The following is a 26728-nucleotide window of genomic DNA, read 5'->3' on the forward strand; positions in this document are numbered from 1 at the left end:
TTCAGACACCTTTTCAAGTATATTTGGTAGTATAATTTTCTGTTCCTGAAGGACTTTAGGGCCTTCAAGGGATTTTATGCCATCTGTTGCATATGGTATGGTTTTTTTGCCTAGATCCTTCTTGATATTTATTTATTGTTTGAAACCACTGTTTATAGATGTAATGACTTTATTCTCTAAAACCAGAATTATTGTATAAAATGTGTGAAAACTAAATAAAAATTAGGTTATAAGAAGTACACCTTTGTACCAGGAGAAGAAGGTAAAAATGAAAAAAAAATGTGGACAGTATATATAAACAAATATATATATATATACATATATATGTAGTTTTATAACATAGAAAGAATGTCAGCTTCAAACTTGTTTTATAATTGCAACAGTGTCTATTACTTTGTATTCACAAGGGTTATCAAATATTTTTGTCACGGGGATCACATTCTCTTTTAGTTTCGTATGTCTTTAAATATACAAGTAATAATGCTTATTCATTTGCAACTCAACCTACTTCAAAACAATAAGAAAATAAGTGGTATTCAGGTAAGCAGGTTCAGATTGTGTTTGATTAACAGAAGAAAGAGCAGAAGTAGCAACTGTGGAATGATCTTTTTTGTTGCCCTCCTTTTGCTTCCTGTTGAAGGAAAAAGTTTCAAGCATAGAAGACAAGTTAAGGGTTTGGTCTTCAGAAGGTAAAGAGTGTTTAGATAGTGATTGATAAATCAGGGCCTTCAATTCAACTTCTAGACCCTACAGCCTAACTCAGTTCTGTAGCAAGAATTAAAAATAAAGTGTAAAATTCAGATTTAAATGGCTGTCCATAAATGAAATAGTGTATTTGTTACCTGTTCTTAATTTAATTTCCTATTTTGTTCAAGGAATGTTATGATAACTGTGTGCTTTGAGATACATAAGTCACAGAAATCATGATTTCACCTATATCAAAGTATAACACACTTCTTTCTGCAGAGCATGGTCACTCTTCTATCAGTACAAATCATACTCTGCTTTCTGCATTCCAGTGCCAAATCTTGAGCACTTTATATATTTCACTAAACATGACTTCTGCACAGCTCTATAATAGAGATGTGAACTTGATAAAAAATTTTAAGAACATTAGCCATAATAACATTATCTTGCTGTACCGGCAAAAAGCTTAAATGAAGAATAGATACAAAAGTCTTTTATTATAAATTTTCTTACCTAATGATGATTGGATAGATCACCAGGTCAATCTGGTAGACAGGTACCAGATAATAATACAAATTGTCTATCTGGTTCATGGAGATACATTCTATAATTATTAACTACCATATCTATATCTATATCTATATCTATATCTATATCTATATCTATATCTATATCTATATCTATATCTATCTATCTATCTATATCTATATATATCTAGATATAGATATATCACTAACTGATTTCACTTCCACAATTTGGAAAACAGGATAGAGTCAGACTGCTTAGTGCATTTTAGGATGTTGAATCGAGAAAATCAAATCTGTGAAATTATCTTTCCAGCCGTGGCCTCTGTGCAGTGATGAGCTGACTGAAGGGTCCACAGTGTTGCACCACACTCTAGACCCATCTGAAACCTTGCTTGCCACATCCTGCAGTAGAACACTGGAATACAGATATTTGGTGACAGAGCCAAATTTTTTGTGCATTCCAAGAACATGGAGTAGAAAGAGATGAAATGCAGTGAGATCCTTAGCAGTGAATATTCAAGTGAGGAATGCCTGAATTAAATCACGAGGATTTTGAGACCAGTGACTATACTTAAAAAGTACTTCATCAACAAATGGGAAGAAAAAAAATTAAATATGTTTCATTACTGAAACATAAGTATTTTTGCAGTGCAATAGGGCTTAGATCAGTTTATATAGAAAGCCAGTGTCATTCATTCTTCATGCAATCGAAATTATAATTTCTGCCATGAGGATAAATGGATTTTTAGGATCTACTTCACAGTAGCAGTGTGTAACTTGTTAAGAAATCTTACTGAATATCCTTATAGCTAGTTGCTCTTTTATTCTTAGAATAAATTAAAATTCCATTTTCTGAATCACATTTAGAAATTAGAAGCTTCATACCATTCTATGAGGGTGCAGGTTCAACTGTTAGCTGCTTTATCAAAAATCACCCTAATTTATTTTATTTTTAATGCAATATGGCACATTTACAATATATTTGTTTTAGTGTCATCAGATGGAAGAATAAATGTGACTACAGAAATTGTTTCTGCTTTCCTTAATCAGACAAAATTTGCATTGCTTTTCAAAGGACTGGGAAAGAGAGAAAGTAGGTTTAGGCTAAGCAGTAATGTTTTATGTAGTTGGAAGTACCAGGAAAGTTAGATATATTTTTTCAGTCATTCCCAGGAGGAGGTCATATGCCCATTTATCTCGAGCGAGGAAAACCCCTTATGCAGTTAGTTTTCTGTGATGGCACTGATGAGCATTTGGTCTACATCTTTCCTTGTTTAAAGTTCCCACCTAGATGCTACTTCAATTTGTATAAAAATCCCAGCTGAAATACCTATTATTATTCTTATAAAGACATACAGCAATTTAAAAAACTCTTTAAAAATAAATATATATTTGAAGAACTTTTCCTGTTGGCTCTTTCATGTAATGTCCTTAAACCTTTATACATACTGAATGTCATGCGCATAGTTCCAGCAGGCTGAGAGATATCCATGAAAACCAATTCCAATATATCTTCTCAAGGTGGATTTCCCAGTACCTTACTTAATTAAAAATGTTATCCTAAGTGAATCTAATTCTGTTAGTCCATATAAAATTTCCTGCTTAAAGAACATTAGGTAATTCTGAAGTTTAAGCAATCAATGAGAAAGGCAGAAGAAAGTGAGTTTGTGTTGGTTCCTTTATCATAATGCTTCAGAACATATATCTGCAAGTTTCTGCAGGGCTTCACTTGCTGTTTTCCAAGGATATCTGTGCTGCTAATGAGAGCTAATAAAGGGTCTAATATTTTGTGTGTAGAATCCAGACTAGTACCTGCTACTGTTTGTACTAGAAAAACTGAAGGCATATGAACATTATAAGGAGCTTTTTAAGAATCATTGCTGATACCAAAATAATATTTTTTATTTCAATTGTATTGAAATAAATTTTCTCTAGAAAACAGAGAGAACCCATCTATAATTTCCAAGGTGGAAATTATTGATACTTAAATACATTAAAAGATTACACCTATTGAAATAAAAAAACCCCTGTTACACTACTAAATTTCTATAAGAACATCAAGTTTCTAATTCAAATCAGAAGATGCATGCAGGACATATGTTGTGACTTTTCCAGTAAGATTTTAAAGACATTTTTGGCATGAGACCTGTGGAATGTCCACCAGATCTTTTCCTGCAGTATCAGCAATATATCTGAACTTCAGAAAGGGAATTTTATTTATCCTCATTCTGTGGCAACAGTGGCTCTTTACTGATATTTGGAAACTGGATTATATATTCTCTCTTCATATTGCAAAACCCCAGCAGTTCAATATATTTTTTAGAATTATATGTATGTTTCAAAGTGGCATCATGTGGTCACAAATGTATGACTTTTTTCAGAAGTTATGCAGATATAAAGTGCTCCAGTTTTTGTATGCTTAGTGTCATAGAAACATGTTTGTCATAAAATGTTTTGTAATATAAGTTCTTTATCCCTCACCTGGTCTTTCTCATAAAATAATATGCAAAAAGTTTCAAGCTTGCACACAAAAAACTTAGTTGGAACAATTGTAATTAGTACCTTGTATTAATTAATAAACAACACATCAAATTGGTATCCAGAGCAGTCTGAGGACACATAGCTAAAATATACATATTAGAACAGACAGAACATGGGAAATACATTAACTTTAGAGCAGCAATTAATGCTTTGTTGTTGAAGGTAAAATAAAAAATTAATCTGTTAATATTATACTTATGAAATCAAAACTTATAATGGTCTTCATATTTAAATTTAAGTGATTCAGCCCTCTTGGGATTAGAAGATCCAAAGCAAAAAAAAAGAAAGAAAAAAATTAAACGCTTGGGGCAAAAGAGTTATTTCACTTTTCCAAAGATTCTCAGACTTCAAAAAGAGAAACAGGAGTGTGAAGAAGGCATTATCCATGGAAAGGAGGAATTAAGTTCAGTACTAATAATATTTTGGCCCTGCCAATTAAAACAACAGGTGGATAACCTGAAAATTCAATAGGAAAACCAAAATTATTTTCAGATGGCAAAAAAAGGGCAAAGATGATGAACAGAAAGTAGAAACCTCTAGATGCATAGAAAACAGAAATCAAATCTCCTTGAAAATAATGCCTATTTCTTTGCATAATGTCCTTTTTTTCAATAGCTGCAACATTCCAGAGTTATAAATTATTTTTTCCTATTCATGGGGTCTCTGGTCTGCTTAAAAGAATTCACTTGATAAGATGAAGTTCATTGTTGCGCAGGTAGTATTTTAGAACTTCATAAATGTGGAATGTGTGGAATGAAATTCTAGTTCCTCTAGGGAGAGTGGAATAACTCTCTTCTGATGAGTTTAATTGGTGCAGACTTCAACTTTCTGAGTGTAGACCCTCCATCTAATTCCCCCTCTTTCTGCTGATATTTTTTTAAAAGGGATGAATACAAAATTTTTCTTATCATAGGAGCAAGGATAGATTGGTTTCTGAAACAGATGTGAAAGACAGGGTGTCATAGCAATAAAATGAAGTTCTCTTTCTCTTTGCTTTCAAAATAGAAAAAAGTTCTCTTTGTAGAGGAGACTTGCATCCTTGCTTTACAGACACATTCTATTCTCCTCAAGGTGAATACTTTCCAAGCCTTTTGTTGAAGATGTACTTGAACGATATAGAACATTCTCATTAGAACCTATAAAGTTTACCAGGGCTTGTCTTGTCTCAGAGGTACAAATGTAGAACTCATTTTAAGAGTTTTAAAGTGTTTCTTGTTGTTTGCATGATTTTGTGAGACTGGAATTTAAGAATGGAATACTCATATATAGCTGTGTTTGCACATGTGACATGATAGGGTGTCCTGGTTTAGGGCAAATTTGGGAGGAAACTTCCAAAGGGGTCCCTCTAGAAAGCAGATTCAAGCGATCCCTCCACCAACTTGTTTGGGAAAAGATTTCCTTGGAGAAAAGTAGAAAAAACTGTTTATTTAACAAGCAAATATTCACAAGAGTAAAAAATGACTAATATTAAACAATGGAACCTCTCGCTGTTCTGAAGAGATGGCAGATTCAGAAAGTCCTTGCTGTGGGGTGTAGCTCGTCTCGCTCAGTCTCTTTTCAGTCCCTCCGGCGCTGGAAAATGCCAAGGCCCAGCCCTGGTGGGTCACAGGTGTGAGGTCCTGGTGTTTTTCTGGGTTTTCAGACCAGAGCAGTTCAGTTCCAAGAAGAAGAAAAGCCACAGTCCAGGGAACTTCTCTGCCTCAGCTAGCTAAAAACTAACTAAAAGCAAGGAGAGCTCTCTCTCACTGTCTGTGCTGCAGGCACCACTGTCCATAAGAAGGAATGCAGGGGAGAAAGTGCAGTTTCTGCAAACAAACTGCGCACTGCTTCTCCCTTCCTTTGCTCTCAGAACCAGTCTTAAAGGTGCAGAACTCAATATCCAACATAAACAGAACAGAACAGACTGTACAAGCATCATAAAGTCATAGTAGGTCATATTTATTCTATATAAAAACAATTATAAGACTTAAGCTCCCATATAGAACAAATTTTCTGAATCAGACCCCACTATTGCTGATTATTTGGACTCATCTGTTGTGTTAGGTAATGTAACATAAAGCAGCATTTTACTGGTCTGATAGCTCATCATTAGAGTTAATTGAATACAAAAATGCATTTTGTCAAGTCTGGAGTCAAGTGTTTACAATGTGTCAAAACTAAAACCACTCACTACACCTTTATTGTACCAGCCTTAGGAGATGGGTTTTTGTAGTGTTGTAAATATATGATGTTATAATCAGCATAATTACCTGGAGAATCAATGCAAATGGAAGCTGTTTATAGAGTCATCAAAAGAACATAGCACAACTGTTAAATTAATTAGTATAATTATTTTTAGAGTAGGAGGAGTAATAAACTTGTGCACCTTTTTCCATCCTCCAGTCTCAAATAAAAAACTGAAAACAGCTACTTGAGATTTTTACACAATACCATTTTAAAAGGTGCTTTTAATTTTTTATTCATTGGTTTACATAGAAAATGGAAAAAAATAATTTTGGTATTTTTCAAAACATATTGGTTCTATACACTAATAGTATGCTCTCTATTAAAATGTATTCTACATATATTCTATATTTAATTTGTATTTTTTATATATGTCTAAATAATATCTGGAAAACATTTTCATATCTTACAGGCACTACCTACTCTTAAGGGCAATAGGCAACTACATTAAAAAAAGTCATAGAATGGTTTAGCTTGGGAGGGACTTTAAACTACATTTAGTTCCAACCCCTTGTGCCTAGGGCAGTAACACCTTTCACTGGACCAGGCTGCTACACAACCATTAAAAGAAATCCCCTCTCCAGCTCTCTTGTAGCCCCCTTTAGGTAGTGGCAGGCTTCTTTAAGCTGTCACTGAAGCTGTTATATGTTTCAAACATCTTTCACACCAAAGTGAAAATTGTTATTAAACTCTGGTGCTCCTAGGAAATCCATAGTATGAAGTTTTGTGGATCATATTTTTCCTGTTAGAAACTAATGATGCCCACATTTACTTTTTTGCACCGTAGTAGATGTTTTAAACATGCTTTTCATTATTTTTGTGACACATATTCCCAAATCCTGTTTTCTTGGGCAAGTAGATGAGGAATAAGCTACCCCAAAGGCTGCAAATGAGACAGCCATTTACTTCCTCTATAGTCTGATCCAGTAGATTCCAATCAACCTAACCCTTCCCCTAAGGTCCTCAGGTATCTGCCCTCAATGCACTCAATCCCTTATGTCTGCTCAAACTCTTTTTTCCTCATTTAAACACTGAAGACCTTTCTTGTCATTGTTGCTGTTATTAATTAGACATCCATCTGTGATTTCTTAAATCTTTTACTAAACTTATTTTATTTGAACCAATGAAGCACAATTCTCCTTCTATTCAATTAGTTGTTTCTAATTGATCTAACTGAAGCAAGTTCCTAACCAGTTAGCTAATTTCTTCAATTAATGAAACCAGCTGTCTCACAGTCATGTTATTGATCATTTTCAGGCCTAAGCATCTGTTATTCCAGGCATTTTAATGGACATTTCCAATTGCCTTAGACATCATACACAATCATTGCGCTGTCTTTTAACTAATTTAATTAATCCAGGCATTTTCACTTCTCTGATTACTCGAACACTCCAGCCTGTTATTCTTAAAAAAGAAGTATCCTTCCATGGCTAGAAAATATAAAAGTACTCATTCTCACTTCTCATGTAGTTTTTTCAGAACATATTAATGACCCAATGCTTAGAAAATCCATTCCTTAGTAGGGAGCTACTGCACTTCAATGTTAAACCAATGCTTCACTCTTTCTGCCTTCCAACTTTTACTGCTTTACGTATTAAACTGCAATAATTTCTGGATATTCACTCTCCCGGTAATTTTGAAAATAACAATTGTCCTTTGATTACTACTAGTGTCCAAAATATTCTGATGAATAATGTTCGACTAGCTGGAACATCCATGAACACAGGAGACAAGAATACAGACACCTTCTGCTCATGAAGATCAATTATTCTGATCACTGGTCCATAAAAGAGGATAGAAAAAGTAAGTTTATATTTAATAACTTTCAGCAGTTTGAGACCAAGACTACCTAACTGTAAATCTCCTTTACTCAGTGCTCACTTAGCCAAAGAATGAAAAAAAGAAAAAGGAACTGCAACAGCAGATTAAGTTATTATGAATGCTTAACCTCACCTGCAAAGTCAAAAGGATAAAACAGAGGAATGGACTGCTGTGTGAATCTGGTATCTTGCACAGAGGTATTTTTCAGGATAGTTATATCAAGACCCCTGTGGCCCTGTATTTTTTTTAAATTAGGATTCAGGATTAATCAAGGATTAAAGTTGCCACCACTTTTAAGAATAATGTAAACCCAAAATCTTCATTCAGCAGCCACCTGAGTATTGAAAGCAAAGATTAAACTCAGACTCTACATGTTACTTAAGAACACGTAGCATTTTAATTACTCAAATAATCCTTGTAAACTGCATAGGACTGCAAAAGTAGTAGAAATAAACACATTTACTGACTACCATTTAAATCAGAACTTGAGAGCAGTCTCCCAAGAACATAGTGGAGTACTCAATAACCTTATTTAACCAGCCACTGGTTATCCAGAATTTGCAAAATAGATTGCTAGATTCTGGTAGCCAAATATAATTATCATATTATTTTTGATGCTTATCAAATACTTTAGAGGACAGAGGATAAAATAGAAGCAAAAATAGACTCAGTTTTTCTGTCATTAAAAAATAAGTAACAGAGAATTAATTTTACTGCTTTTGTTGTAATGCTACTAGATCTAGACGAATTACATTGCTAATGCCTTATTTCTATCAAAGAAACACAGTAGACAGTTTGAAGAATCAAAATAATATATATATTCTTTAAACAAAAAAAGAACAAAATTCTCTATGTAATAGCAACTGGGTAGTACTTAGTGTTGCAGACAGTGTATGTGCTAAATGATGGCTTTTTTTACCCTATTTAATCTTCCGACCACTAGAACAATCCAGCAAGATACAGAGTACTCTTTGGCATGTGCTGAGTGCTCCAAGTGTTATTACAGTACAAGCAGGTCCTTCCTTCCACAACTTTTTGCAGATTTGAGCTTTTGCACTTATGGACATCCCAAGGCACATCACTGACACTGTACTCTTCGTTACAGCCTTTGAAAGAGTCATTGCAGACACTGCTCTCCTGCAAGACAGTAGAATGATCAATGAACTCAACTTCAGGAACAACATCAAAGTACAATCTATTTATAGTAACTTTTCCACAAAACCAAGGACACACGGGAGATGTTTGCTAATGCATTTTTTCTCATAAGATGAAAGGAAAAAGAGGAAAAATAAGTGAAAATAATAATTGAGTTTAGTTTTGGAATGATCACTTTTCTTTCATTCTTTTATGGCTTCCCATTTTCATCAATTTGAATATAAATTTAAACTCTGAAAAAATGCAAAGTCTTAAATGCTTTTAAAACAATCCTTCCATTCTCTGAGCATATCCTAAAAGGTATGTGCCTGTGTATGAAAGCCAGCACTGTGATACTGAGTCTCAAGGGTTAAACTAATACACCTTCAACTGAAATCAAAAATGCAAAGTGATAAGAAAAAATGTTTAGTATTCTTATTATAAACTGTAGTTTTAAGTGGGAAGTGTCAAGGGTCAAAAGATCTAAGGATTGTCAGAAATCCTCCGTGTAGAAGAAATTGTGAACACTCCAGCAAAATTCTGTTGTTCAATCACTTTTGCAAATGCCTCTTGCCAATGCTCTAATATGTGGCTGATTGCAGTGTGATATCCCCTAAGTAAAAACTAATATTCTCCTTCCCATTCCATAGTTGCAGTTGACCCTATTAAAAAGCTGTTAATGATTAATTCTATTAGCATTCCTTGCTGTTAAAGCGGACTCACATGATCATTGAACTGAATATGTCAGTAGCATGCAGACTTCCATCTGACACTTCATGAGGTAAGACATTAAAATACAGATGAAGATTAAACCAGACTGATTATATGCATAAATTGATATAGAATTATGCAATATTTTTTAATGCAAATATGCAATAATACTGAGTACTTATACTTTAAATTTCACAGATGTGTTCAATAAAGAGAAAAGACGGCTGAATATTTTTCAGGTGCCATATCACTGCAGTTAAAAAATATGTAAATATTTTAGTGTTTAGTGTCGCTATTTGCAGCACGTATCTATTTCTTTTTCCCACAATAGCCTCTACATTGTGTCCTTCAGTGAATCCAAAGCCTAGTGAAGTAAAAGACTTTTGTCTTACAAATTTTAAATTTCTGGTGTATAGGTCACTCATGTTGAGTGATATTTTTTACCCTTTAAGTCACTTGTCTGCCATCCCAAATCAGCTGACAGCATTGCCTTGGGTAGAAAGCTCTTTGGTATTCAATGATGTACAGCAGCAAACACAATGGTAGAAAGCAAACTTGTTAAAACCTTGTGGTTAACCTTTCCTTGTTAACTACGATACTGTAAAGCCTTTATGTCCACAGGAATTGCACAGCCTTTGCTGACACTGAAACAGGCAATGGTTATTGCTGAAGGCATCTGACCTAACAAAGTTTCTTTGGGAATAATAGAACAACTAGGATCCTGAATGAAAGAATGTTTTCTTATTGCTTTATGGAGGATATTTCATCCAATAGTCTTAGCAGCCTGTGAGAATATTATGTATATCCACTTCCTTTTTTCTTGCACCTGTTTCCATATTGTCAAATACAAATAATTTCATGCCTCAGTGTTTGAAAACATTTTGCATTGGATCCTATTCAGTAAATTTTAACTAGAAAACTAACAACAAATTCTAAATTTGTCCCCAAAACAGGCAAAAAAATCAAACCACTAATATTCTTTTCAATGAAATGGTCTCATTACTGTGTAGAAGAATAATATTTTAATATTTTTTGTGTTAGTTACTAGTAGTTGAAGTTTCTGAGTATTATAAAAAGAACCATATATGTCAAAATTAAACAGACTGTTTTTTCTTCACAAGAAAGTCTCTAAAATTTACAATGAAACAACTGAAAAACAGAAAAGCTAATAATTGTTGACTTATAACTGCTGCGTAGTTCTCAAAATGAATTGTGCACACAATATAACAAAGCAATAGCATACTTTAAAAAATCAAATTTTAATTTATATTATTTTATAAATTTCATTATGCTATTTTTAAACTGCTTTGTGTTTCTGGTTACAAATTTTCCAATTATTTATTTGCTGGATAATGTTCAGAGAATGAACTTAAAACTGTTGGAAATTGTTTTTAGAATCAAAATTCTGAATATCAAAATAGTAGAGTACACTGTATGTGATGTTATAATGGAAGAGGAACAAGGTAGGCTGTTTGTGTAGTCTGTGATACTATGTGAGAGTGATGTTTATTTTTTCACAAAACAAAATGTTAAGAAAGAAGAGAACAGAGTCAAATAATTTGTCCTCATTTCAGAGACATTTCCCAGATGGATGTGGTGTCGATAAATTTTTAAATAACTTATGAAAAATGTGTAACTTTGTATTTAATTTTTAAAAAATCCAATCAACTATTCATGGTTAGCCTAGTGACTATTTATTTCAGATTATTCACCCAAACAAACAGGAAATCTTCATAGCAAGACAGTCAATAGTTTCTTATATCAACACAGAACAAGAACATTTGTACAAGATTCTGAGTTTTTGTTATTTTTTTGCTTCGCCCTTTTCTTATTTTTTCTTTTTTTTTCTAGAAGTCAATAAATCATGCTGTCCTAGAAAACATATGGTTTTTCTTTATACCTCACCTCTTGTCTGCCTGACTGTAACATAAGCACATTTATACTCTGTTCTGGCAAAACTTTTAGAAATACTGCAAGCAGCTCTCATTCATTTTGTGGAAAAAACCCATGGATGCTGGTATGAAAACACCATTGGGAGACTTCCAAACCTGTTTCTTTCTGCTTGTTTTTATCTTTGATACCTTTTCATCCATCACTAAGATCACAGAAGATTATGGCAAAGGATTTCAGATAATTTTCAAACCAAAAAAAAGGAAGTTTGAAGAGTGCTTGTTTTCTTAATTGGAAAATGGACACACAAAACATTGTTTTTAATTTATTTTATGTCAATTCCAATTAATTATTTTCTGAACAGCCCAGTGGGAACTGAATTTACGGATACATGTGTAGAGGAGTTGTTCATCTAAGTATCTTAGCTATTCATCTCATGGTATAAGCAATTTCATGTTGTTTTAAGCTTTGCATTACTAATATGAAGACTAACGTTAAATATGTGATTTTTCTGAAGAATTTATTCTTCATATGACACATTTGAGGTGTTTTGATGAATTATATGAAGGGAACTTCCATAAGTTTTTCTTTTCAAAATGTTATAACTAGATATTCTTATCCACATTATTACCATGTGCAAATTCTGATGGACATGGGATCTCTGCTATGGGTGGGATTCATGAGTTTTAACCTTGTAAAGTTATTGTTGGATCCAGTAATGTCATACTTTGAATTCCTGGCACTAAATGTATTGCAGGCTGGAATTTTTGTCTAATCTCTTCACTTTTAAATGACTGATTGAAGCTTTGATGAATAAATCTCAGTAGAACATAATGAAAATTATATACTGATGATTTTTAATTAAGTAGAAAACCTGTAAGCTAAACTACATGCATCAGTTGAAAGTTAAAATTCAAATTAAATATCTTAACCTGTTTCCTTGGGAAATTTAGTAATTAACTCTTCAAGTATTAGAAGCAGAGGGACCTCAGGGACCTAGTGCTAATCTTGTAATCTTGACAATGTCTACTGCCTTAAAAAGTGCCTAAATCTGGAAGTGTTTGAACTGCACAACATTGGTGATATTTTAAGTACTGAAGGTGCTAAAAGGTTCTCCTTCTGTATTTGCACAGCACTGATTGCACACGGGCAATAATTGGAATCTCCTGTTTGTCTAAAAACAAATTGTGCTTTCAGTGTAGAAACACATCAGTTCAAGTAGCCATTTTCTGAAATTGCTGGATACATGCTTTTTGAGATAAACACGTAAGGTAAACATGATCACTTGTTTTCTTGAAGTGAGTAGTTAATAGCAGCAAAGATGTACAAGATATTCAAATATTAGTTTCTCATATTCCTGTTACTGTCCAAAGCAGAGAAAAATAGGAAAAAAATCAACCAACCAACCAACCAAAAAAAAAAAAAAAAAAAAAACCCAACAAAAAAACCCAAACCAAACCAAAAAAAAACCACCAAAAAAACCACCCCCCAAAAAACAAACCCAAAACTAAAGCTTAAAGAAATCTATTTCCTTTGTTTCAAAATTCAGGGCTTCTCATCCACTATTTCTATTTAAAATTTACAATTTTGTGTGTCAATTTTATGAAGATCTCCTACACTGAAATTCTCTATCAGGTATTGTTCTGACTGCTGAAGTACATATGAAACAAACACAGCACTACTTCTCTCCAGGGCTCTGATTTTCTTTGGTGATATATTTTTCATTGCTTTGGGGCTTGTCCCCAGGAATCTTTCTTCTACTTTGAAGTTTCTCTCTCTCTTTTGCATTGAAACAAAAAAATACAGAAATACAATTAGCTTTGCAATCTCCACTTTTTTTGTTTTGTTTGAGACAAATAATATACTGAAGTTTATTAAAATTAAATTACAGATTATTCTTAAACATGTTTTGCATTACTGCTTGAAACTTTTTTGCTCCATTTAAGATTTATTAGTGTTTTGATTTTATTCACCATTAGAATAATCTAGGTAGCAATGTCAGTCCATATTCTCAGGCTAGGATTATGTTCTGCCAGTGAATACATAAAATTTTGAATACATTAAGAACTTGACCTTAATTTGTTTTGGAATTTCCATTTTCTGGAAATTTCAGCATTTTCTTCACATTAAATAATAAACAAAATTTGTTTATCTTGACAGCGTTGACTTCTGAAAATACTATTGAGATTCTGTAATACAACAGAATGTTTTCATACAGATCCTATACCAGTAAGCAGCTTTGCTTTCTTGCTATCTCTTTATACCCATTTGCCCTTGCCATGTTGCTTGTTTGAAGTAAATATATAAAGCAAGAGCTAAAATAGTGATCTGGGATACATCTCTCTATGTTTTGTGACAGCTCAGGATTCAGCATTTCTTGTGTAGCTTGTCTGATTGGTTATGCCTCACTGAGATCTAGACTGCTTATGATGCTTTGCTAATAATATCTGAGTTAGCAATATAATCTCATATGTCTGCACTACAGAACTGTTTGTGTTACAGTACAAAGATATTCTCAGTGCTGGCTGGTGTACGGAATAAAAAGGCTAAATCCTAAAGGATTTATTGTAAAGGAAATAGGATGGAAGGCAAGAACATTCCAATTTAACAATTAATATAGGATTAGAATAATTCTGTAAAAGAAAAAGGGTTACTGTATTTTTTTTCTTTGTAGCTAAAAAGGGTGTCCAAAGCTTTCTGAATCCAATTAAAATATTTTGTACTACACATATATCTACATGTAATTTGAGAATGCTAACTTACTATATAGAAGAGGAAAGTAAATAAAGGAAGATAGGTTGTCTTCCAGTTCATTAGAAACTCCGTAGTGGAAAATCAATATTCACTAAATGAAGCACAGGAAAGGTAAAGGAAAAAAATCTGTCTCAAAGCTTCCAGCTTAAAAATACTGAGTATGTTTCATTAGAAGTTGAAAACACAGCCCTGTATAAGTCAGCTAGTATAGTAAATTCTTGTGAAATTTAGGAAAAGCTGATGTTCTGCAGAGTTTAAAAAGCCACTATTAATTTTCATGATATAACAAAATTTCAGTGATTATGAGGGTACTACAGAAGAATTATCAGTATGTCTTTGGTATATAAATTGAAAGGAAGTAGAAAGAAGCTCTTTGAACCAATTTGATTCCACCATAAAAGTTTCATCATTTGATTCCCAGACTTGGAACATGGTTTTATGCATGTCAAAATCTTCTCTGTAGATATACTAATCTGAAAGGCATCAGTGGCAAAAGTCCAGTTCATTCCACTGAATTAATGATTTTATCCATAAAGTTCACTCTAAAGTTAAGTATCTTTGGGGATTTGTTTTGTTTTCTTTTGTTGTAAGTCAGACTGCATTAAATCGGAGTTGGATGTCATAAAGCTATGCCCTAAAGCTAAGCAGAAGATAGTGGTTGAATGAGGGAATTCTGTGTGAGATTTTATTGTCTTGATACAGTAGATCAGAATAGAACCAGAAAAATATTTTATTGACTTAGGAAAACTGCACACTATTTCTGCTGGTTTTTATGAAGTTTTTACAGTACAATCTTTTTATGGATTTCTTGAAATGCTTTGATTTATCATCATAAATAAAAACTTAGGCTTATCTTTCAGAAATAAAGTAAGAAATCAGTTTTCATTCAATTACTGCTAGCAAACTATCACTTGCCATATTAATAGTATTATCTTCTTCAAATAATACTAGGTAAGGTGATTTAAATGATTACTATTTTAAAAAACAGCAGCAGTTACCATACAATGTAATAGAAGTCATAAGCAGATAAATGAAACCCTAAACCTGGAAGCCTAAATCTAGGACAAAAATGCATCATTGAGTACTGTACATGAATGATCAGGACAAACATTTTTAAATCTGAGAAAGAAGAAATCTATGTATTGAAAAGTCAGTAGCTACAAGCATCAACATAAATGATAGATTAAATTTAAATTAACTAATGATCCATCCAGAGTGGATTTAAAATCAAGACAGATGAATTTCCAAGGGTTGCTCCATGTATGCGTATATCGTCTACAATATTAGACACTTCAAATTCTGATTCTCATGGGAAGGTAGAACAGCCACTTGAAAGAGCACTCATGTCACTTCTTCAGCCATTGCATTGTTGAGTCAGCTGATTATTTGTCTTCCTTCCACAGTAGACAAAGCAATACAGGTACTTCTAGATCTTGATTCATACTTTCCTAACCTACGTGTCTTTGGTAGGATGAATGATCTTTTGAAGGTTGCTTCTTAAGGGACTGGAATTACCTACATTGTGGCATTAGGAACAAAAAAACTGTGTGAATTTAACAGCAAAGTCTAGGTGATATGAATCATACCTCAAGAATAGTCATTTTAAAAGGTGCTTATTTTTACTTTTTAAAACTGATTCTAAACAAGATTTGATAATAACTGATAGCTTATTCCCAGTATTTAAAAAATAACTTCTTTTGTGATTTCAGATTTCCACTGGGGATAGAGATCTTTCCTGTATTTAAGCAGAAGCATTTTGTGGTGATTATTACGGTCTCAAAAACAGGCAGTTGACAAACTTGACCGATTTTTGAGTTGTCAAGGATGTAATGGTTTAACCCCAGCTGACAACTAAGAAACACCCAGACATTCACTTCATTTCCCCTGGTAGACCACAGTAGCTACTATGAAGAGAATTAACCCTATCCCTGCCAAAAACCAGCACAAGAGACAAGACCCTCAAGTTTTTCAGAGAAAAAGTCGTGATTAATCCACTTTTTGGTCCTTTTTTTTCAACTAGCATAAACCACTGAGATTTGTCTAGCAGGTCTTTAGATATGGATCATAAATCCTACGTAGTGGCATTTTCCTATCATTTCAAGAATGATTATATTTTTACAGTAATTAAAGGAAGATGCCCTGTTTCTCCAGGAACACTAGTTCACAGTGCACTTTTTCTCCTTAAATATATTTGAGGAACAGGTGATATATTTCAAATGTTGTTTCTGTCTAATTTTTTTTCGTCACAGATTGTCAAAAAATCTGGAAAGAAGAGTAAGAGCACAGCAATAACAAAAAGGTACTAGAGTAATTCTATAGCAGCTGGTAGTTTATAAAAGTATGTGATTTAGTTGTTTGCCTTTTCTACTGATCTTTGGCAGCCATAAAATTATAAACCACGGAAAAGCAAAATTGCAGATTTTTCTGTGGATCTTGGCACCCAATGTAACAGAAAAATTGCTAAATGAGATGTTTGGAAGAATATACTTAGAATATATTTAGAAGACAGAGAAAATGTATTTTTTCTTTACTATAATAATTACGAAGTTTAGAAAGTTAAGAGAAGTGAGAAATTTTAAAATGGAATCGATAAAAGGAAATTTACAAAATTATTCCTGAGCTTACCTGACTTTTTTTTTTTTTTAACTGCAAAATACTAAACAAACACAGAAAATCTTTCTGGTTGCTTAGTTATTTAGTTTCAGGTTTGGTTTTTTGGGGTTTCTTTTGAGTTTTCTTTAAGGAGGTGTCTGTAACACATACGTAAAAATTTACTTTTAACATGGAAAAAGAAGAGAGATGGTAGAAGATTCCACAACAGGAGGCGATGTTGAATACAGAGCAGGTTTAGAAAGGGTTCATATTTTCTCTTTCTTTACAGTGTCAGCATTGGGGGTTTATCCTTTAAGATAGGTAGCCAAATGAAGAGAAACAGTGCTACTTCATTATTTATCCTTAGTATGAGCAATCTTCTTTTGTCAATTCTTCCTTCTCCTTTTTTCCATCCATTTTCATTAGCTACTGCTCAATTGTTATTGGTTTCCTTTGTTCCTGACAGTGTTTCCTATTGCAATTTTTCTGTTTCCTGCTGATTTTGATTCAGTTCTCACACTGAGAAATAACACTTATACTGGACACATGAGACACGCCAAAAGCCTTCATTTGACACAGAAAACACACTTACGAAAATGTATTTTTGTAGTCTGCTATCCTTCTTCACACTGATTCTTAAATGCTTGGGACAAGAAAATAGGTCACAGAAATCTATCTTATATAGAGCTATATAATATCATTAAAACAAAATATTACTGACACATGAGATGAAGTATCAAATTAAACACAAATGCATAGTTTCATTCTCATTTCATCCTAAGTGCTAAACAATTTTCCATTCAATATTCAGTTAGCAAATATAAATACACAAATGGCCAAACTAGTACTACATTTTGGCTACTGCATTAAAGAAAAATGTAAAAACTCTGTGATAGGGATCATGAAACAACTTTATCTGCTGAATACTGAGAATCCCATCTAATCCAGTTGTTGCAACTTCCTCTATGGTTGCTGGAGAGCAAAGAAGATTTACAAGGTAGTTTATACTCTAAATTAAATGCACAAAGTAGATGGTATTACCTGTTCTCTTTGTCTTCACTGATTCTATAGGGAGTTTTAAGTTGGTGGCTTACAGTACATGTATTCAGCAATATAAAATGCTGTGTGAAACACAGTCTAGTCCTAACCTTGTTAGACATTTGTTTAGCACTTCACACTGTAGCCATCTGCAAGGTAGATGCATTATGATCATGTCTCATTTGCAAAGCTGTCTCAGGAGATCTTTTGGGTGAACTCTGCCGGTCTTATTTACAAATAATTACCCTCACACTTAAAAAAATGCCCAACTTCTACTATTTCAAAATACATGATGCTCTTGTGAAAAAAAATAACTGTCAAGCACTTACAAAACTGTGGTTGGCATTCCCTTTTCAATCTGCAATGTTTACATGGGTTCAACATTTGGTCTTTTGAAGCATAGTGAGGGAAACCAGCTAAGATTGCTAGGATAACATAAAGGGTTGTAGCAGCTGCAATGATCATGTTTCTCGCCAGAAACAAGGAAGGATATTTTGTATACTGATCTCTAAATAGAGAGACTGAACAATAGAAACAGTTAAACGTTCATATGATGATAACAATTTCAGAATCTTTCTGAAATTTCAATTGAAAACATCTTTCAACATGTCTTCATGTAGGCTTTCTTGGAAAAAAGATGTCTCCTTAACTTTCATAGCACAACCTAGAAATAATTCATTGAAGCTAAAAGCCACTAAGTTTTGTATTCCTCCTGTCCATTTCAACTTCCTGTGTAATTTCATAATAAAATGAATCATAAAGCTGGAGATTCTTCATTGCAATATTTTTGTAACTTTCAGTCTCTGTGCATATATCATAGTTGTGGTGGTTCGGTGCTCTCTTCGGGGAACTCACGTCCCATTCTCTGGCCAGCTCTTGCACCCAGCTCACATTAAAGATACAGTTCAGCAGGCTAAGATACCTTCTGATCCAGTGGGTCTTTGCCTTGGGCAGAAGTGTGGCAACGGCGAGGAATGAAGAGCGGACTCTTGTGGGTTTGAACAGGATTTTATTCACCAGAGCCGGGAACCCTCAAAAACCCCCTTTCCCCCTCTGTTCTCACCTTAATTACCGGGGTGAGGACAAGGGAAGGGCACAGGTTGGAACTAATCTGGAAGCGGGGGGAGTGACCCAGAACAAAAGGAAAACCAGGAGAACAATTAGATACATAAAAAGGAGAGTGGAAAAACTGAGAACCTGCCAAATCACACGACATCTTCTCTAGAATTTTCCAGGCTTCAGGGTGGGGTTGCAGAGTGTTGGTCAGGACTCTAACTTGGGAAAGACCAAAGGGGGTATCATGGGGTTACAGGGACAAACCATTTTAAAACAAGGAACAAAAGCATGCATAACTTGGCAAAACCCAAAATACACCACAACACATAGTGTGAGTGCAAAGCTGTGCAATTTCTGCAAATTTTTAGAGGAGTTATTTAGGGAAATAATTTAGAAAAGATTTAAAACAGGAAACAGTTTTGCTAAATTCTCTAAAAGTTGGGGTTTTTTTTTTTTTTTTTTTTTTTGGGGGGGGGGGTTGTTGGTTTTTGTTTTTTTTTTTTAATCTTACCTTTTAGACCAGAGCCTTCTTTGTTTAATTCCCATTTTCCCCTCTCATTTTCTTTTTAAATTAATGACTTCACCAATTTACTGATGGAAAAAAGTTCTCCCAAGTAAAAAATCAAAATCTCAAACTCAAGTTCAAACTGCTCTTTGAACTGTGCATTGGACATCAATTCTTATTGAATAGTAGCTTCCCATATACTTTACTTCAAGATGATAAGCACATTTTCTATTGGACAGTTTAAAGAATTAACACAATAAAGATTGTTAAACACTATTAGTAACCTGTCTCTGCCAAACCACAGAGTTAAGCAAGTTTTTCTTGATGAAGATCTGCCCTTTCCTTAACCTGGGAAAATACGGGACTGATTTTTTCCCATGCTTTACATCATTAGCCACAAACAGAGAAGGATGCTCTTATTTCCAAGTGATGCTCATTTTCCAAACTGTGCTTCAGATAAATGGAATCCCATATTAGCTACCCTCCCAATGCCAAAATATTCAACCTAGAATATTCTGTCATAAGAAAAAAAATCAATATTTTTGATTTTTATATTTTTGATTGAAAAGTTCTGTGTATGTTTCCAGGTTTGTCATAAGGTCTTAGTCTTTACTTGTCTATGCTGCCTGATAGGATTGCAGAGACAACACTCAGCACAACTAACCTGAGCATAAGGACTTTTTAACCTGCTTTTACCAAGAAAGACACCTGGCTATTCTTATCTTTCAACAGGTGTTTAATAGTACTCCCCAACCAAAGTAAGCCATAACCACAGCTTTACTGAGGAACTCTGGAGGGAATCTTTCAGGTACAATAAGCTCTCATATCTAAGACAGTTTCAAAACTTTCATGGAGACAGGTGCCCAAGTAGGTATAAACATATTAAAAAGAATTTTGTCATTGAAGAATGATGCGGGAGTGGATCAAAGCAGGGAGAAAGAGTAAAGGAAGGTCAATGTTTGTGGCAATTTATAATTTGAAACTACGGTATTTGGTATCTGAAATTTTTGATCTAGTATAGTCTCTCTTTTAAAAGGCAGAAATCACTTTTTAAACATCTTCTTCCCCATAAAGTAATAATTGACATTAGTCTTGAGTTGTACAAAAGACTTCACTAAGACCTTGCCCTAGTAGTTCTGTTTGTGAAGTTCTGAAGGGTGGTAAAAAGTGATTTATTTGACTAATGCTGAGTACATTGGGGTTTTATATAGTTAACAATTACTTGATATAAACCTCCCATCAAGTTTTTATAAGGTTAAGGGGTTTTGTAAGGGTAGTATGAATTACTGACCATATATTACCTTTATTCAAGCTCAATTTAAAAGTTTAAAAGAAACATTGACATATTTTCAGGGGATTTTTTCACATCCCTAAGAATGCAGAAAGCAATAGACATGGCTTCCTGGATCTTCTAATAAAATGCCATAATATGCCAATATTTACCCTCATCTTCATCAATTAGTTCTAGGCAGTTTCACACTGAATATGTTCAGTTCAGACAACCCTATGGCTGTTATGGACACCATATCGGTCAGATGTATAAACAAGTGTTTTAGGTACTTCAATTACTGTTTGCCTGGCAAGTAACAATAAAATGAATAGCTCCTGGGTGGGGAGGAGGTCACACCGCAGGAGCTTTAAATGAGAGCACTCTAAATATGTTCTGACACAGCCTTTGAAAATTATTGTGATAATAGTCAGCACTGGGATCAGATCCACCTTTAGTTATTTGTGTACTCCAGTTTAATTCTTTACCCTTATGCTGATCTAAGCCTGAGATATACATGCAGTTTGAAAATGGTGTGACAGACCAATTGGAAAGAAAATGAGCTATATGCTTCTATGACATAACACAATAAGTATGTAAAAGGGAAAAAATATGTTAAATTAAAGCACCTTTTTTTCTCCATAAGTGAGTGTTACAGGTTTTTTTTGGTGGTTGTAAGTGGAAAATACATTTTATGGATGGCAACTTTATTACTATTATTACTATTATTACTACTACAATTATTTCCCTTCACAGTGTGGATTATACATTTTGTTTCATGGTGATAAATTTCAAATTTTAGTGTTGTTGAGTGAATAATTTCATTGCTCAGGGGAGGTATTAAAATTAGTTTCTTCTGCACAGTTTCTCTTTAGAACTATACACCTAGTAGAAATAAAAAAAAAAAAAAGGATGAACATTTTATATTTATTATTCCTTTTATTATTTACAATGATATTGATAGTGATAATTTTGAATAATAGTTTGCTGTGCAATTCCATTTTTTTCTGTAACAGTAATGTGAAGTAAAATCCAAGGTCATCGTTATGAAATTGTAGTCATTTTTTCACACTGATAGTGCTCAAAGTTTCCATTTTCCTGTTTTTCTCTGAGTGCTTATTGAATAGCTTCATGTAGATAATAAAAAAAAAGTTATAGACTTTACATATATTTAATTCATGTAAATATTCAAGGAGAATAAGCATATTTATGGACTATACAATTACCTGACTCTTGTTGACTCATGAATACTATGAATTTGATACTCAGAAGATAATATTTTCTAGAGAAAGAAATGTATTTCACCTTTAGTCAAGAAGAAAGGGTTTTTTGTTTGTTTGTTTGTTTTCCAGTGTTTAACAAGGTTATTGGTGCTTTAATTCACCTTATATGCTAATGAATAGGTGTAGATGCATATAAAAATATGCAAATAATATATAAAGAAATCCACATTATAAAGGCTATAAGGATTAAGGCAGCCATAATAGGTCAGAGAAAGCATAGTTTTTCTATAAGTTATTTCTACTTTATACAATCTTTTAAGAAATTTTAGTTGCTAAACATTTCCATATCAAGATAGATTTAAGTAAAATGCTCTTTTGGAAGCCAACTGGAATTCGTCTGTGCTGCTACACATTTTGAAGAAGCCTAGTTTCTTCTGTGATGTAGATGTACAAGCAGTTTGGAAACAAATTAATATTTTCTCTTCTCTGTGCATAGAAATGAAGTAGATTAGTTTTGGATTTTAGAATTTCTAGCCTTTTGGTTAGATGCACATGTTAATGCACTACAGTCTGATATAACCTTGGGTCCCAAATTTAAAGGCCAAGCTTCTTATGCATAGTATAGAAAACAAGGTGTCTACAAGTAAGATTCACAAAAAGCTAAAAGCTGTTCACAAAATGAGACTGCCAAGGTATGGGAGCATTTTAAGACAGGTATCAAGAACACTTGGTATTATATATTCACAATAAAATATCCTCTTCAGGAAAAAAATATCCAGTTCTAGTTCATCTGTCTCGTAAATCCTCTGCTCCACAAAAAAACTTTTTATTTTACTCTGCAGTCCAGAGTTCAAAGCATTAGGAGAGAGTATCTGTTTCTAAGCATTTTTCCTCGCTGATTTGGGGCTCTGATTTGACGAGACGGTTGAAATCAAGTCTGTTTTAATTGCAAATAAGTATTCTAATCTTTGCAGTACTGGCTCATCTTTTGTGAGCTTGTCTTGAAACAATTTTATTGTGTATAAATTATTAAATATTCACTGGCATAGGAATGGAAAGAGAGGTTTCCAGTATCCCATGGGAGTATCCTAATCATCAAGATATTGGATATCCTAGTGCGAACTCCTCTCGGTATACAATTGAACCTATTTCTCTTTGTATAAATAATTAAACCAGATTTTGAAGCAGAAACTTGTAACCTGACTTTTCTGTATCCCAAAGGAGAACACCAAACAACAAGCTATACAAACAGGTTTGCAGTTTCTCCTCTTTCTCAATCCCATTGAATGTTCAATTATTTAATAGGGAGGGAAAGAGTCTCAGCTAAAAAAAATTCTAATCATATTAATTAATAGTCTAGATTGTAGTCTAGATGTAAAGTTATTGCTTTGGAACTTTAGCTTTCTTAAATTCAGCTGTCTTTATAAATTGGACAAAATAGGAATTTTATGTTCCTTAATGACAGAATCTGTTTATTTCAGTTTCCTCTAAATAAAATCTCATATAGCTCAGGAGTGAGCTAGTAGGAGGGAGGAAAGACTGGGAAAGACCTTGAGCTCTCCCGTGGGAATGTCTAAACCCATAGTGATTTTGAAATTGTAGAATAGCATCTTCAGGGCCTACAAATCAAATTTAAGTAGCAGAAAGGAAGTAAGGAAATGCAAGCAGAAACTTATTTTAAAATGCTGTTTTTTAAGATGAGGTGTTGCATTCAATACCTCTAAATATATGCATAGAAAGTATGCTTCAATAATCTCATATTCTTCATTGATTTGTGCCTATAAATTGTAGATGAGTATACGCGTATCTCAGTAAGAGTGCCTAAAATACAAACAGGATGTTTGTACAGTAAAACATGAATTCTGTACATGAATGTAGACAAAAAAAGAAGGCATTGGCAAGTCTGAGTAAAGAGAAGGAACTACTCCAAACTCTAGTTTTAAGCAATTGAGACTGATATTCCAAAGCAGGGCAAGTTGGCTGGCAGCTTTAAATGTATCAAACTAATGTTTAATTGTCTAATGTGCAAAAATTTACCAATCCACTCATTTTAAAATGTAAAATATGAAAGATGGAATTTTATACATAGTTAAAAATAGAAATTATAGCTGTAGCCTGCTGAATTATTGTTCCTAACTCTGCTTTGGTCAGAAAAACACCAGTACTATAAATTGCATAAATAGAAGAGAATTTCATATCAAAGTGAGTTAGGGTCTACTGAAGTCAAAATCTTTGTGATAAAGTGACTTTCTTGTCCTCTGTCAAAAGAAGAGCAAACATAAACTACATTCCTTTAGTGAAAGTACACAATAATCTTGTTTCTTATCTGGTGTTCCAATGGAATCCAGCCAGAAAAAAGATTTTGACTTGAACTGAAAGAAGCAGACTGTTTTCAGGAGATTGTACAAATGAACTTACTTCAGACAGTTCAAACAATTCTGGAAAAAAAAGAGAAGTTTGGAAATTAGCTATTGATTATAATTAACAGGAATTAAAATTTTAAATATATTAAAATATTAAAATATTAAATATAGCAAACACTAACAGCAGTTAGTGTTTCCTGAATTATGTTTAGACAGATATAATAAAACAGACGATTCAGATGCTTAATCAGTGAGCTTTCCTTAGAGAGGAATTCTGCTCTGGCAGTTTTTTTATGTCACCTTGCATTGCATCAGAACTTTGGCTATTTCAGGCACAACAGCAACAAGTTCTGTCCAGATTCCCAAAACGTTCTCTGAATGTTTTGTTGAACAGATCTTGTTAGAAACTTTAACAAGATAAAATGTCAGTGGAAATATGAAAAAAATATTTTGAAAGAAACACGTCTCTCTAGCTAAAATAATAAAAATACGAATGCCAAGTATTAGGATGGAAGAGGAAGTTCTCCAGATGCTGCAGTCTGTGATGAAAACCATGGTGAGGCAGGCTATCCCTCTGCAGCCTGTGGAGATCCATGATGGACCAGATATTCACATGCAGCCCATGGAGGTCCCCAGCGGAGCAGAGATCCACCTGCAGCCTGTAGGACATCTCACACAGGAGCAGGCTCCTGCAGAACCTGTGGATGCATGGAGGGAGTAGACCACAGTGAACATGTTTTCTGGCAGGACTTGTGAGTCTGCAGGAGACCCACACTGAAGCTGTTCATGGGGAACTGGAGCCAGAGAAAGGGGCCTACACTGGGGAAGTCCATGGAGGAAGGTCTCCTGTGAGAGGTGCCCACAACAGTAACAGGTGAATGACCTCCATGTCCTTATCTTGACCAATGAGTCTTTTGCTAGATTTTGTCTCCCCTGTCCAGCTGTGGAAAGGAGTGATAGAGAGGCTTTGGTGAGCACCTGGCATCCAGTCAATTTCAACCCACTACATCCAGCAGGAGCATAGGATCTGTGGTCCATAGCACAATAGGATTCACTAAAGAAATCATGGGGCTTTCCATGTTTGTTTATTCGGAGTTTTTTAAATGGAATTTTCAGAGATATAAACCCAAACCAAAAAAAACTATTTTCTTTTTAGAGGCAATCCAAATATTTAATGGTTTAACCTGCAGGACGTATCAGTTTATTTCCACATTAAGATAAGACTTCTCTACCACTTTTTATTGCAATTTTTGACTTTTAATGACCAATCTGGGCTATTAAGACAACTTGTGGAAAATATGAACCAGCCAACTGCAACACCATCAAATTCATAAATCACATTGACTTGCCACTGCAAAGTCTGCTCTGCTGCTGTCATAACTAGAGAGCATATAATTTCCAGTAAGTTGCAAGGAAATAGGCTTATGTAAAAGAAGCAAACTATTGTTTTACTTGAAGAACTTATGTTTCAGCCTGTCTGCCTTTCTTTCTGGCCTCACACAGCCAGACCTACTGAAGTCAGTGAATAATAATAATATGCCACTATTAAATATTTTGTTATATTTCTATATTTTAGATGCTTCCAGAAGTAAATGGTGTAATTTTATGAGAATATATTTGCATCTCAACTGCACAATTTTCAATTCACATTATAGGAGTACCTTGGAATTGTGCATGTGAATTCACTGCAAGGGTTGCATAATCTAAAACCAAATGAGCAGTTGGGTGAAAGGTTAGTATCTTGTGAGGACTTCATGTTCAGTTAAGTCCTGAAGGACTGTGGAGTTGTTTTTTCACCAGTGGGAGATTCTACTTGTATTTCAACAAGTTGTCATTCAACTTGTATTTCCAACAGGACACATAACTTAACAGAAAAATATGACTTCATTCCCAAAATACAATGGAAAAGCTTATTCAAGCAGGCTGTATAGGTACTCTCACACAGTGTAAAATCAGAGCTAAGAATCCTTCAGACTGAAGAAGCTGTGTCTAAAAGGAGCTTGAAAACAATTCAGCATAATTCACTTTTGAAACATTTTGAGGTAAACTCGAAAGAGTGCAGCATGGATGGAGATACTAACATATAGTTAGTTCCAGGGGTCTCACTAATGGTTGAAATGCTGAAGGTAGCCAAGAAATTAATTATTAAATACATAAGGAAAGATGTCATCACAGACCAGTACAGAGTAAAAAAGAATATCTTGGCCTAGCTCTAAACTACTTAGTTTGGGTGTTGACTTATACTGTGGTAGTATTCCCATGGGGATCAATGAGAAATTGGGTAAAATAACTTTAGAAAAGCTCCATGAAGACCAGATACTCATCAACACTCAAACTACTTTATTTAGAAGTACCTAGAGTACTTCTGAAGAACCTCAGTCTTGAAAAAAAACTAA

At 33.9% G+C, this 26728-nt stretch overlaps 1 long non-coding RNA gene across 1 annotated transcript in view; it reads left to right on the forward strand.

The window, feature by feature from the left end:
• The first annotated feature begins 9692 nt into the window (after positions 1-9692).
• Positions 9693-26728, forward strand: part of LOC136290140 (uncharacterized) — a 33582-nt gene continuing 16546 nt past the window's right edge. Inside the window, exon 1 of the long non-coding RNA XR_010720994.1 lies at positions 9693-9714. This is a non-coding gene — a long non-coding RNA (uncharacterized lncRNA). The remainder of the gene's footprint in view (positions 9715-26728) is intronic.

This window comes from Chamaea fasciata, unplaced genomic scaffold (assembly GCF_029207755.1).
Source record: "Chamaea fasciata isolate MVZ Bird 193981 ecotype frontalis unplaced genomic scaffold, bChaFas1.0.hap1 SCAF_5, whole genome shotgun sequence".
Taxonomy (NCBI): domain Eukaryota; kingdom Metazoa; phylum Chordata; class Aves; order Passeriformes; family Sylviidae; genus Chamaea; species Chamaea fasciata.